This window comes from Mus musculus, chromosome 1, assembly GCF_000001635.26.
Source record: "Mus musculus strain C57BL/6J chromosome 1, GRCm38.p6 C57BL/6J".
In the NCBI taxonomy this organism is placed as follows: domain Eukaryota; kingdom Metazoa; phylum Chordata; class Mammalia; order Rodentia; family Muridae; genus Mus; species Mus musculus.
Window position 1 is genome coordinate 186511234 of NC_000067.6, and position 14617 is coordinate 186525850.

General features: G+C 41.8%; 1 long non-coding RNA gene across 2 annotated transcripts in view; it reads right to left on the bottom strand.

The window, feature by feature from the left end:
* Window positions 1-604: 604 nt before the first annotated feature.
* The window catches only part of A730004F24Rik (RIKEN cDNA A730004F24 gene), a 46844-nt gene continuing 32831 nt past the window's right edge, over window positions 605-14617 (bottom strand). Inside the window, exons 2-3 of one of the 2 annotated variants that reach the window (NR_131124.1) lie at window positions 7908-8094; window positions 605-1851 (exon numbers count right to left, since the gene is read on the bottom strand). This is a non-coding gene — a long non-coding RNA (RIKEN cDNA A730004F24 gene). The remainder of the gene's footprint in view (window positions 1852-7907; window positions 8095-14617) is intronic. The other variant, NR_131158.1, reaches the window with a different exon arrangement.

Consider the following 14617-nt stretch of genomic DNA (forward strand, 5'->3'; position numbering starts at 1 on the left):
TGAGCCTCTTCCTCAAGATTCAACATGGTCTCTAGAGCCTTAGGATTCAAATCTCCGTTTCTGGGATCTTAGAGGGGGTTGCGGTGGAGATAAGAGTGAGAGTTGGTGTAATTAAAAGTGAAGTAGAGCAGGAATATTATTTAGGTCAAGTTCTCTGAAACTGCCACCCAATCCTTCCAGCTACATCCATTGACCAAAGCCCAGCCCCACCACACTGTAATGGCTTGAACCTGAAATGTCCACTATAGACTCATGGTTTTGACACTTAATTCTTGGCTGGTGGTGGTATTTGAGATGGTCAAGAAACTTTGATTTTCCGTATCTAGTCAGAGGAGGTTAGTCAGTGAAGGTGGGTTCCTGGGAGTGGCCACTTCTCACACTGCTTCCCAGCCATCCAAGATGTATACTAAACTGCCCTATCGTGGCTTCCCCACCAAGATGAACTGAATCCTCCAAAGTTTGAGACAATCAATCTTCCTGTAAGTTGCTACTATTGGGCATTCCATCACAGAAGTGCAAGCAACTCGAGTGTCTTAAGTGCAGAGGACATTGGGAAGAGGAATCCTAGTTAACTGAAAAGCAGATTTCTAATTGAGAAAATCTAAGTCATGGATATGGGTTTACTTTTAAAATGAGCATAATGATAGTGACAATTTCAAAGCTTTTGTAATGGTTAATTGACATTACTAATATCTTACATAGTAGTTGTTTTCATTTCATTTCCAGATAGCATTGCTAAAGTACTCTAACAAAACCAACTTTGAGAAAGAAAGTCTTGGTTGGCCTCACAGTTTCAGGTGACAGTCCATCACAGGGGAGAGTCTAGGCAGGAATTTAAAGCAGCCAGCCACATCATTACATATTTGCTCAGTAGACATAGCTAATCCAGAGCTGAGGGGAAATAAAAGTGGGCAAACCTGCACTCATTGCTTTCTCTACTCTTACACCGCTGTCCATGACCCATGCCCAGAAAATCGAGTTCTTCATGAGCCTGGTGTGACTTCTCCATGTTGTCCAAGCATTCAAAAAAATTAGGAATACACATCTCTTCTTGGAACTCTTCTTCTTGCTCAAATCCTCATGCAAAAGCTTAGTCTAGAACCCACGATAAGAAAACCTTCCAACTTCAATTAATGTAATCAAGTTGAATCCCCACATACATGGTCACAGGACACCTGGGCAAAATCTCTCATTGAGACCCTCTTCTTGGGTGATTCTAGATTGTATCATTTGTTAATATGTGGATATAATATTGTCTCAGCATCCGCTATGATCTAGATTATAGATAACAAGCTAACGTTTTAGTATAATTGCCTACCCAAGTCACCCAAGTAATGAACTTCTATTGGTTTCTACTATAAATATGAAGTTTCTTTACAAGTACAAAAAATATCTGAGGAATCCCTGTGAACAGCAGGACTTTGCAGTGAGTGGTACTTGTATTTTTCCAAGCTCACAAATCCATATGTTGACCAAACTACACTCTGAAAAGGTGGAGCCCTTCCTTGTGTTGGTCACTCGGACTTGCCAGATAAGTGGCACACTGGAAGGGGAGTCCCACAGCCTCTTCTGTAGAGTCCAAAGCTCATTATCCTTGGTCCAGCTCCCCTTTCTTCCATCATGACAGATAGTTGAGTGTTGGCCAGAAGGCTGGAACATGCTGAAATATAAAAATGTCCTACTTAAACTCTAAACTTATCAAGAGTGCCAGGATAGTCTGTTCATCCTCAGGCTATTAACTGAAATTTCTCTGCTGCTTCTTCATGATCCAGGAAGATGTGATTGCATTGAACACATTTGAAACTTCAACCTGGTCTTACCACTAGGGGCTCAGCATTCGCTTTTTACACTCTAAAGAGAAAGAAAAACATATCTGGTGTGATCAAGTGAAATGTATGCATGTGTCATGTGATCATCCTGTACAAAGAGGAAAATGCTAGTTTCGTTGTCCAAAAGAAAATCATTTTAAATAAAATATTTTAATCTAAAATGTGATGGTCAGGTCCTTGAAGTTTGAATTTCTGAAACAGACACAATTATTTTCTAGAATCACTGGGCAAAATTCTCCCCTTTGAGGAAATAAGCCTGCATTGACATTGAATAAGACTTCAGTTCTGCTCCAATAATATCAACTAGCTGGCTAGATCTTCCAAACAGAAAAGACCAAGAAGTTCTCCAAGCTCCTGGAGATGCCCTAGGAAGGAAAAGGGTACACACGAGAGAACTCCTACATCCCGGAGCCTGCACACCTCAGCATGTGTCCTGAGTCTTTCATCAGATGGAAGCTGAGTGCTTAGCGTCATGCTTTTAACCCATCTCTGTCTGTCTTTTTCTTACCAGATTTCACACGCAATTCACTTTTTATTATAAATTGTAATGAATAATCCCCATTGTAGCAGTAATAGTAGTGTCAGGAGGAGGAGAGACAAGAAGGAGGAGGAGGAGGAGAAAGGGGGGGGTTGGGGAGGAGGATGGAGAGAAGCACCTGCCACTTACTAAATGCCATTCTGTGCTAACCAGTCAGATACTCTCTTTTTCTACATGTTAGCATAGGTATCAACCATCTGTAATGCTAGGTTACACCCATCTGTAACACAGGTTAGCAGCAGATTCAGCGTTTAAAGTTGATCAGCCACAGACACCCTACATCACCTCTTCTTGTTTCTTAGAGCAGTTACTTTCTTCTTTGTTGTGTTAATAATTAAATGTACTTTCCTGGCTTTCTAGATTCATTTCTGTTGTTGTGGAAAAACAAACCAAACAAACAAAAACAAAAACCTGACCCTAAGCACCCTAGAGGAGGGTTGGGCTCATTTGGTTAATAATGCACCATTTCTGGGAGCTCAGTGCTGGGACTCAGGCAGCTGGGTCCGTCACATCCGCAGTCTGGAGCAAAGAGAAGATACAAGTGTCCTTGCTTGCTTGCTTGATGGCCGGAATCAGCTGGCTTTCTTCACTGTTCTACAGTTCAGGGCCCGGTCCATGAAATTGAAACGTCCACCCTGAGGATGGGCCTTCCCACCTCAATTAACAATCCAGACAATCTCCCACAGACATTCCCAAGGCCAACCTGATTGATGTCCATCCTCATTAAGACTCTCTTTCCAGGAAATTGTAGGTGGTGTTGAGGTAACAGTTAAACTCTTGAGCCCAGTAACCTCGTTTTCATTTATGAATAATTTACCCTTGTTTCCATGCACATCTTGTCTCCAACATTCGTCAACTCCTTTTCCCTTCCTGTTTTTGATGAAGGAAGGGAGAAGCTAGGTAACACGCATTGTTCTATACCTAGTAACTACCCAAAGCATTTAGGTGAAGGACACAAAACCATCTGAAATATAAATATGGACAGACAATGAAATGTTCTACAGTAAAGAAACAGAATGGTCATCTCTCTCAATATATGAGAATGTGCAGGGAGCTTTCTTAATTTGACCTGCACTGTTTGGGACTTAGTCTACTCAAATACTAAACTAATACCTTTAATTAATATCTAGTGAACCCTCTATGTACAAATGCCTTTGATCAATAGAATTATCTTTGTGTCCAGAAAAATATCTATTCTTTGCTAACTTTCCATCTTTGTATGCCTGTAGCTTCCATTTACTGGAACAGTTAATCATACTTCCAACAGTTGCACACAGTGACCCCTTGGGGAAATGTTGCTAAACAGGATATTCACATATTATATATTTTGAAACACATGTATATATGCAAAACCATGCACATGTATTCATGCACTCCTAAACTTTTCTGAAAGAGAACATTTTATAGATAAATAATTTGTTGCTTATAGAATATCAAAGTTAGCCTTTAATGTGCATTTTACTTTAAGTAAGCTAAAATATTTCACAGATGTTTATTATGTCTGAATGTTACCCCTAACTATTCATGGATAAAGTGTCCAGAATACAGCTCAATTATTCTCACCAGCTCAGGCGCAGAGGAAATAATATGACATGAAGCCAAGTGATCCTGAGCCAAACAGTGACTGCAGGCTGTGAGCACTCAGAGGGATCCAAGTCAGGTACACAGTCTCCTGCCAGCCCCTCCCATGACCCTGTCCTGCCCTGTGTTCCCCGGCCTCTCTGCTCTGTTCTGTTGATCAGCTCCTCTCTCATAGAGCTTTGTGCATAACAGTACAGGCAATGCAGCATCAGGGACTGCAGCCTCCAAGCATCTCTGTGTATGGAGCAAGTTATCACCAAAGGAGGGAGGGAGTGGCTTCAGGCCTCAGCTAAGGGGGACTTGGAAGATGAATTTGGAGAGGGCACACTCCAAGAGGTCAATCTGCACTCCCCTCGCAGCCCTTCAGGTCCTGAGTGCTGGGCGATAAAGACTTGTAGAGATATCACAGCTGGAGTGTTCAAGAAGTGTCAGCACAGCGCCACATCAGGACAGAAACTCAGAGGAAAGCAAAACCACTCACCTGACCAAATGGAAAAAAAATGGAAGGAAGAGAATGAAATTCCACAGGCTTCTTTGTAGACATACCCCCAATTCCCTGTAGACCTCTCCCTAGGCTCCACCTTCTAAAGGGCCCACCACCTCATAGTAACTCCTTACTAGGGACCTTTGGGAGATGTTCCAGTCTAGGTTGCTGACTGTATCTCTTTTTCTAAGTTAATTAATTCAAATATGCAATCTACCTCAGAATTGCAACTAAGTCACGCCTCAGAATGCAACTCAGCAACAATTGTTAGAGTCTGAAAGCTGTACCAAGAGATGGAGCACTAGTGTCGAAGTTGAACCTATGTAGGAGATAAAAGCTCAAGTGTGAAATCTTCAGAGTTCAGAAAGAAAATAGTCAGTTTATCATCGCCACATTGTCAAATGACTTAGAGCGAATGTGAAATGACCGTAGTGACGATCTTACTCCTGTGATGACAAAGTGCTCTTTAAATAAGTCTATTTTAAGTGCCAGTGGCAAGAATGAGCAACCGGCTGAGTGACTCATTGCATAGGAGGGAAGGCACATAGGGAAACGATGTGTGTGCAGGACAGAAGATTCCTGTAAAGGTGTCCATATGATAAATGGTAGGACTTCTCAAGTGAGCCCAAATCCCACATATAAACACAAATGGGGAGAAGAGGCAAGGAGGAGAAGAAAGGGGGAAATGGAGACCATAGAGGGAATTAATTAGCTAACATCTGAAAAGATAGTTATGTGAAGCAGTGAAGAAGACAACCAGGACTCAGCCATAGAGATGTGGGCACAGCCAGCTCTGACTGGGGACCCACCTTTAGCTTCCTACATCATGACTAACTGTTGGTCAATGCTAAAACTCTACTTGTAAAGTGTTCTGGCAGTCACTGACTGTGTTTATTTTAACTGTTCAAAGCTGGTTAATATTTTTTGCCTTCTGTATGACTAAGAAATTTTTTAAAGATCTTTTTCATTTGCAGGTAATGAGAAGTTTAATGTTGGGTATGTATATATATGTGTGTGTGTGTGTGTGTGTGTGTGTGTGTATGTGTATATACATATATATATATGTATGTATATATATATATATGTGTGTGTATGTGTATGTGTATATGAGTATATGTACACACACACACACACACACACACACACACACATATATATATATATATATATAGTTTCCAACTCAAAAATGTCAAAGGGGCAATAACTTTACAGAAGTGGTTTTATGAGAAGGTAGGAAAAGAAATTAGAGACCTTAGTACAGAATATTATTTTGAGAAATTTGCTTTATATTGAGCAGAGGACTTGGGCTAATAGGGAAGAGGTTTTATTTTTAAAGATGGTAGAGAAGAATGCTACTGCTTAGAGAGGTGAGGTGATCCAGAAGGAGAGGCAGTGGGGGGGGGGATAGCCTTGTTGGGGCAATCGGGTCACCCCTGTTGCTTTTGAGCCTGTGTCAAGCCACACATCACACAGATGTGGAAGACAGAGCAAGCTGCTCACCTCGAAGTGCCTGGAAACTGATGAGGCCTGGGATACAGATGATGCTTCAAAGCCATGCCTCCCATGATCAGGAGAGCTCCTGGTAGGTTGACTGTACTTCGCCAAGGTTTACCAGCTCCTGATTGTGCCATGGGCTTGGAATGGTGTCTTTAACATCCTAGCCCTTAAGGAACACTTACCTAAATCCTAGAAGAGGGTGAAGGAAGTAAGCATGTACACTATGCAGATGATGGTAGTCAGTCTGATTGTACAGGGAGAAAGGGGAATCTGCATGTCGGGGAGCAACCCTCTACTTCTATAATAGCAATATGAAAGAAAATACAATAAAGAAGCAATTCATCAATTCTACTTCTTACAACAGGAGCATGGACAACGTTTATAAAGGTGATGAGTATTTATAAAAAGTTACATCAGTAAACCAAGGTCATGGGTTTCCCTATTTCTAAAACTCAAACACCTAAAGTAGAATTTTAAAAAGGCAAGGCATGGAGTGGGTTAGATTTCTTATCAGACATATAGCCCAGTAACATTTGTATAAAAAATTAGAATGTAAAGGACCATGCGGATTAAGGACAATGAACAATATCACTCTAGCTTACTTTCTGCAGCTGCAATAAAACATTATGATCAAAAGCAGCTTAGGGAAGGAGGGAGCTTATTCCATCCTGCATGTGCACGTCACAGCCTATCACATATATCTATACATATATACATACATACATACATACATACATACATACATACATACATACATACTTGAGGTAGGAACTTGAAGCAAAAACTATGGAGAAATGCTATTTTCTGGCTCACTCACAAACTCAGGCCTAGCTAGCTTTCTTATACAGCCCAGAACCACCTGCCTAAGGATAATGGCACCCAGAGTAAATTGGGCCCTTCTCTATCAATAAGCAATTGAAACAGTAGCAATAGCAATAAGACACAACCACAAACTAATATGATCTGGGCAATTCCTCAGTTGAGGCTTCTCCTTTCGGATGACTCTAGTTTATGTCAAATAGCACTAAGTAGGATGGATGGATGGATGGATGGATGGATGGATGGATGGATGGATGGGTGGATAGGTAGATATATAGAAATGTGTGTGTGTGTGTGTGTGTGTGTGTGTGTGTGTGTGTGTGTGTGTGTGTGTGTGTGATTTCTTAAAAAAAAAAAACACTAGCAATGCAGCCCACTCATTCTGGGGAAAAAAAAAAACTTGCTAATTCTAATAAGAAACCAGGGGAAGAAGTGCGGATGAAGAGCTAGCCTTATTTGTAGGGCTTATGTAAAAAATAAAACTAGATCTGAAGTAAACACACAGAACATTCACATCTGCTCTGCTTTAGTGAACACACAGTGTCTGCTGTAATTATCTGAAATGTTTTTCATTTTCAAATAATACTAAAATGATAGATAATGGAAGGAGGATTATAATTTACCACTGAGCCTTGGAAGAAGACCCTGGGGATCTTTAAAGATAATATCATGGCCATTCCCTCCAGCTGCCCCTTCTCTCCTCAGGCTGGAGCCAAGAAAGCCTTTCTCCAGCCCGCTGTGCTCTTCTATGCTTCCTTCTTCCCCAGAAAGGGGGTGAAGGGCAGGGTAAACGCATCAAGTTTTAAAGCAGAACAACTTAGTTTTGATCTTCTGCCCTCTCATCCAAACCCTGCCTGGGACATAATTTTTTCCAACTAAGTGGTATTTTAGTGCATAAAACAGTATTTTTGCCTTAACTAGATAATTTCTTCTCTACAAACCAACTTGAGGAGTTTTGAAGTATCAGGTAGTAAGGAACTGAATGAATGCACAGTACAAAAACCCAACTCTCTGACAACAGGTCTACAAATGCCCAGGAGCCCAGGCTTGCAAACAAATGTTAACATAACCTTTAGGATTATGGATAGGGTGTGAGCTTTGAGCGTCTTTGTTTTCTGGTGGAGGAGTGAACACAGAGCAGAGAATCCTTTTAGCTTACCCCCTATCCCATTTCCTTAAGAGTGTCTTGGAGTTTGGTTGACCTGCCCTCTTTCATTCTCCTTGAGCTGCCCAGGCAAACCTTTCAAACCCTGTGTTTCTTCTTCATCTCAGAGGACTTTTAAAAAGAGCTGCCCATGGCTGTGGCTTTGCTGTTCATCTCAGTCTGGCATCAGAACGCATGGCATCTAAAGCAGAAACTAAAGGTTAAAGGTAGGCCTGCCTCTTTGTGTGCATTCACTGAGCAGAGACTTTTGGATAAACAGTGTGTAGTTAGGTGCCAAGCAGGTTCATCCCTTGGCCTTGCTAAATGTATCCTCCATTCAATAGTCAATGCAAGTACAAATGCCAGCCAATAAAATCAACCAGTGGGTGTGCCACCTTGCAAAGCCAACTACTTCAAGTCAAAGACACACTATCAAATTTCTTTGGTAAAACAGATATATTGTTTCTTTAAAACTACAATATATCCAATATGACAGCTAACATAAGCACAGATCACAACCCTGTTACCATGAGGTGAACAGCTATCAAGCCGTCGTACCCTTAGGAAACCTGTTAAACATGTTTTCAGAGTTTACTCTCTGTGTAGAATTTTAGACCATAGATGCTTCTACGTCTACTGTCTGAATTTTACATAAAAAGTGGATTTGGGGGGATGAAGAGATAGCTCAGAGGTTAGGAACACTGGCTGCTCTTCCAAAGACCTGGATTCAGTTTCCAGCATCCACATGGTGGCTCTCAACTGTTGTAACTCCAACTTCAGGGGATGTGATGCCTCCTTCTGGCCTCTTTGGGCATCTACATATGACACATACACACAGAGACACATATACACATACATATACATATGTAAAAGTAATAAAAATAAGTGAAGAGAAGTTTTACATGTCAACAACCAATGTTTGCCCTCTTGAATGTTCATCTCTGCGAACAGCACATGATGAATGGTGTAGCCTGACATTATAGTATGCTCATCTTGTATTTTCTTGTTATTTCTCATCCATCACTGAGGTTGGGTTATTAGCTTAAAAGCCAATGTTTTGAAGGCCCAGGTCCATAATGCAACTTTCCTTTGCTCCTTCAGTTCTAAGCTCCTCCAGTACTATCAGAATATCTGTACAGATCTAGTCACACATTGTTGTGTCAGTTGTTAAGGGATGGCATGCCAATTCTAGAAACTTCTCTTTGTAGGAATCTATGCCAGTCATATCAGATCCTACTGAAGTCTGAACTCAGTTCTGGTTACCAGTTTTGTTTTGTTTTGTTTTGTTTTGTTTTGTTTTGTTTTGTTTTGTTTTGTTTTGTTTTGTTTTTAACAGTTCCCCCACACCCTTCCCTTTCTCCCTTTTGCTCTGGCCCTGTTCACTCCGGCCCATAGGTTATTTATTTCTCATTTTGGATGGTTGTGAACCACCATGTGGTTGCTGGGATTTGAACTCATGACCTCCGGAAGAGCAGTTGGTGCTCTTAACTACTGAGCTATCTCACCAGCCCTAATATTTATTTACTTATTATGTGTAAGTGCACTGTAGCTGTCTTCAGACACTCCAGAAGAGGGAGTCAGATCTCATTATGGATGTTTGTGAGCCACCATGTGGTTGCTGGGATTTGAACTCAGGACCTTCAGAAGAGCAGTCAGTGCTTTTAACCACTGAGCTATCTCTCCAGCCCTCTGGGTACCAGTTTTAAGGAAGGACTGACTAATTAAGCTTTACATTTCTACTGACAAATTAAGCTGTAAATAACCGCGATCTTAAGAAAAAAATGATCACATTAACTGGGTTCAATTAGCTTGAGAAAAGCATACAGACGGGAACCTAATAACAGTTTTCAAATACTGGAGTTAATATCAGGAAGGATTCTATACAAAAGAAAACCAAGAAAGGGCAAAAGTATCCTACAAATTCCATTAGTCTGGGGTCACTAAGACTGGAATGGGGGAAGGCGAAATCTATGTGAGTGGCCCTAGTAAAGACACCTAATAATGGGGGATACAGAGCCTGAACTGGACATCTTCTGGTTAAGGGACTGGGACATCAACCCAGCCACAAAATCTTTGACCAATAATTTGTCCTGCCTGCAAGATGTGCTGGGATAAGGGAAGGTGGCATAAAATGTGTAGGAGTGGCCAACCAATGGCTGGTCCAACTTCAGAACTGTGCCACAAGAAGGAACCTATGCCTGACACTGACCAGGAGCCAGAGGCTGAGTAACTAGCATAGAGCCAAACATGACTGGCCAAAAAAGAAAAGGAAAGGAAAGGAGGGAGGGAGGGAGGGAGGGAGGGAGGGAGGGAGGGAGGGAGGGAGGGAGGGAGGGAGGGAGGGAAGGAGGGAGGGAGTAAATGAAATGATTCCTAATGCTATTATGCTATCTTGGTAGTCTGGAGTCTAGCCGAATCATCATCAGAGAGGCTTCATCCAGCAATTGATAGGAAAAGTTGCAGAGACTGACAGTCAAACATTTGGCAGATCTTGAGAAGGAGAGAAAGGAGCCAGACAGCTCAGGGATAACACAAGAATGAGGCCCATAGGACCAGCTAGCATGGGTTCATAGTGGCTCATAGAGACTGAAGCAACAATCAAGGAGGTCTGACCCAGGTCCTCTGCATGTACATTAAGGTTGTGTAGCTTAGTGTTCTTGTGAGACTCCTAACAGTGGGAATGGGGCTGTCTCTGATTCTTGTCTGCTCTTGTGGCCCTTTTCCTCCTACTGAATTGCCTCATCCAGCCTTGATATGAGGTTTGTGTCTGGTCTTATTGTAACTGTTAGGCCATTTTAGCTTGATACTTGTGGAAGTCCAGCTCTTTTCTGAAGGGAAATGGAAGAGAAGTGGCCCTGTGGGAGAGAGGAGGTAGGGTAGAAGGTACTAGGGGAGAGAAAGGAGGAGAAACCATGGTCAGGATGTAATATATGAGAGAATTCTTTAAAATCAAGCAGGAGAGATGTTCTTTGTATTCTTTCTGTTTGGCTAATAGGGAATTGACTATTAAGGGTCCTTCCTTTCCTCTATATAAGGAAGGCAGAAGTTAAACGTCACAGATAGTGCTCACCTTTATCACCCCAACAATGGCACCATGGAATCTACCCCTTGTCTAACACTAGCTTTGCCCTTGCGGTTCCCTTCCCTCCCTGTCACCCCAGAAACCCAAAATGTTCCTCCTTTGCTTTATACTTTATTGAAATCTACTGATGTGTTAGAAGCTGTCTGGGTGCACGTTCCAAGCACCCCAAGTTCCTCCGTGCTGGGTGCTTATCTGTGTGTGCCTTGCTATGCTAATGACTTGCTTTCCTTCAGTTAATGTCCCTTTTATTAGTTCAAGTTGGAGGACTTCAATCACTGAATGAGCTTAAGGTGGGGAGAGGGCAAATGGTTTTCCTCTTTCCTATTAGTTATGAGCTTGAACACTGGAACAATGCCATAGTTCAATTCTTTTGACCTTACAGATGGTGTAGAACTAATCTGTATCTCAATTTCTTTATCTAAAAAAACCATATGTATATTAATAGCAACATTTTATTGCTTAGTTTCTGTGGAGTTACACACACACACACACACACACACACACACACTGGCTAGTGGGCTTGCACCAGTCCAAGAAGTTTTAGTGACTCTAGGACACAAATCATTTCAGAGACAACTCCTTTGCAATGCAGGGAACCCCATCTGCTGCAAGCCATCAGGCAACAGCTAGCAGAGTATCCACTGGTGATACCACAGAGCAGAACAGACCCCAGTCTAGTGTCTTGGCCCAGATCATCTCTCAGACCTCAGCAAAGCCTAGAACTCCGGGCACCCACAGAACCACCTCCCTAATTACCTCCTTGCTTCAGCAATTTGAATGTTTGGTCAGAGGGGAGTTGTTTGCAAAATTGACCAATAAACAAAATCCCACAGGGCAGTAGCCTGGAAATCTTCCCTGTGTGGTGAGGGATGTCTTCATTCCATGCCCAACCACAGGAGCGAGCACACTGGCTACCTGAAGCCCGGAGCACAGTCCCACCCTCCTTGGTCTTAGGACTGAAAATTCTTTGTTAGCTACCCAATGAGAGAGCCACTGCCAGTTCCTGCTGGAAACATGTCCCGACCTTAGATGGACTGTGTTTTTCTTGATGCTAACAATGACTAGCCTTCAGTCCTGAAACAGAGACTGTATATCTGAGATCTTCTGATGCACTGCCTAGGGTCAACACTGCCTCAAAAAATAAAATAAAATAAAATAAAATAAAATAAAATAAAACCCACAAACCCAACAATTTTCACTTAAAATACATACATAGATTCAAGTAACTAGGTTCAAGGACTTATCCCCACTTGATTTTTAAAATTCGTTGACTATCAGTGCTGCAGATTTTAAGGATACAGACAAGGACTTCATAAGTCCTTGGTCATCCAATAGATTTTTTTTTGCTTGTTTCTTTTTTCGTTTGTTTATTCATTCGTGTTGTTTTATTTTGCTTTTTCATCTCTTTGCTAGTTGATGAACCTTGCAGGATCCTCATGAAACCTTTCTGCTCCCCTCCACTTAGTGACATACACATCTTACATTCAGATACAAATGTTCCATCAATGCTATCAAGCCTCTGTTCTCCTCCTTAGCATGATTCTCCCTTGCACCATGTCCTCTCCTCCAATGCAGGCGCCATCACTGCCGTCATATTGGGAAGAGTTTCTAAGGTGGCTGTCATGGTTTAAATATGCTTGGTCTGGGGAGTGGTACTACTTGGAGGTGTGGCCTTCTTGGAATAAGTATGTCACTGTGGGTGTGGGCTTTGAGACCCTCATGCTAGCTGCCTGGAAGTCAGTCTTCCACTAGCAGCTTTCAGATGAAGATGTAGAACTCTCAGCTCCTCCTGCACCATGCCTGCCTGGATGCTGCCATGCTCCCGCCTTGATGATAATGGACTGAACCTCTGAATCTGTAAGCCAGCCCCAATAAAATGTTGTCCTTATAAGGGTTGTGTTGGTCATGGTGTCTGTTCACAGCAGTGAAACCTTAACACAGTGGGAATCATGATACAGGATTGAGAATGCCTTCAATACATGGCCCCCTGGTCTGGACCCCTTATTAACAGAGTTCACATTTGTACTTGCTTTGGCAGTCCATATTGCATGCATTCTGGGCTTAAATGAAATACACCAGTTTCACAACAGAAGCGTGATTGCTGAATTATGGCGAGATGGACATTTTTATAGAAGTGGTTTTGCATTGGTGCCATCTGTACCACCCTTGAGAGTTGATGTTTACAATGGTACTAACTGATAAGTTGAGGCAGCTTTAGTTCTGGTTATGTCCTAATTACCAAGTAGAAGGTTCTAACTTCATGATGTCTCTGTGCAAAGTCCTAACCCCCCAAACCTATCTGAACAAATCCTGTGCTGTTCATTTCCCATATCACCTAAATCATTCTACAGATTCTAAAACCCAGCCACATTTAACCTTTTCCTTCCCTAATAGTTCCCCTAGAGTCAGTGAACTGAAATGTACCATACACTTGCCCTCGCACATCCTGACTTCACAGCTGTACTTAAGCCCTCCCACACTAAGGTCTAGATGACAACAAATGTCCATCTGTCTGTCTGTGAAGCCTCTGAACTGCTTCCTCTGAGATCAGCCTATTTCCCCAGTTAATCTCACAAAAAACAAGATTTCACTAAGTTACCAACAAACCTGCCAGGTAGACACCCCACAAACAACAAATGTTTGTGGGAAGTTTGTGAGTCCCCAACTTTACAGAGTTAGTGAACATCCTCTGAGAAGCTAGACACTGGTAAGCCCTTCTAGGGGCAGTTAAATCAAGTGATCTAGGTTGCAAAGTTTCTTAGTCTAACAGTGTAGCATACTAAAAATTGTTCCTTGGGGGCCACCGTCAGCCCTCACACAACTGTTATCAATGCTTCAATGTGCCTTTCCAGTTTTCTGTGGCACAAAGGACAAAGTCAAGGGATATGAGGGAATAAGGACCTTCTTATCCTTGCTGTTTATTTGCAGAGCCCACACATCCACATGGGGTCAAGCTGACAAATGAAAGAACCATGGAGATGTTGTTTCTTAAAAGTCATCAAAAAAGCCTTTGACCAAAAACCTATCACCTCCAGGGCCACCTTCATAATGGAATTCTCAAGTTAGTCTGGCGATTAAAAGCATCAAGACTGTACCCAAAAATATTATTAGGGAAACTGTATCAAACTATTACTATTAAACTATTAAATTTCTCACTCCCTGTCAGCCTGTGTTCAGCAAAATTCCCATTATTTGATAGCTTCTTACACATCACTTCTCCTTATTCTAAAGTCAGGTACCATGTAACTTAGCATGCAGGTTTGTGCAGCCTGAAGAGTGGGCATCTCTAGGATACACCATTGCTAGACATTTTTACCTCCTTCTCTTATTCTTATTGTAGAAAGGAACCAAGGAAGGGCAGCAGAGCAGAAAGAAAAGAAGTAGAGTGGAAAAGGAAGAGAGAAGAAGTAGGAAGGGAGGGAGGGGAGGAGGATGGGGAAGAGGAAGGGAGGGAGGGAAAAAGGAAAAGAGGGAAGGATAGAGGGAAAGATAACATAAAGGAAAGGAAAATAATTCAATACTATCAAATTTTATATATTAGTTTAGCTAGTAATATGTAATTATATATTATACAATAATGTATTATTTTGTATAGGTATGATATACATATATTATCCTTATAAAATGCTAGATCTGGACTAGG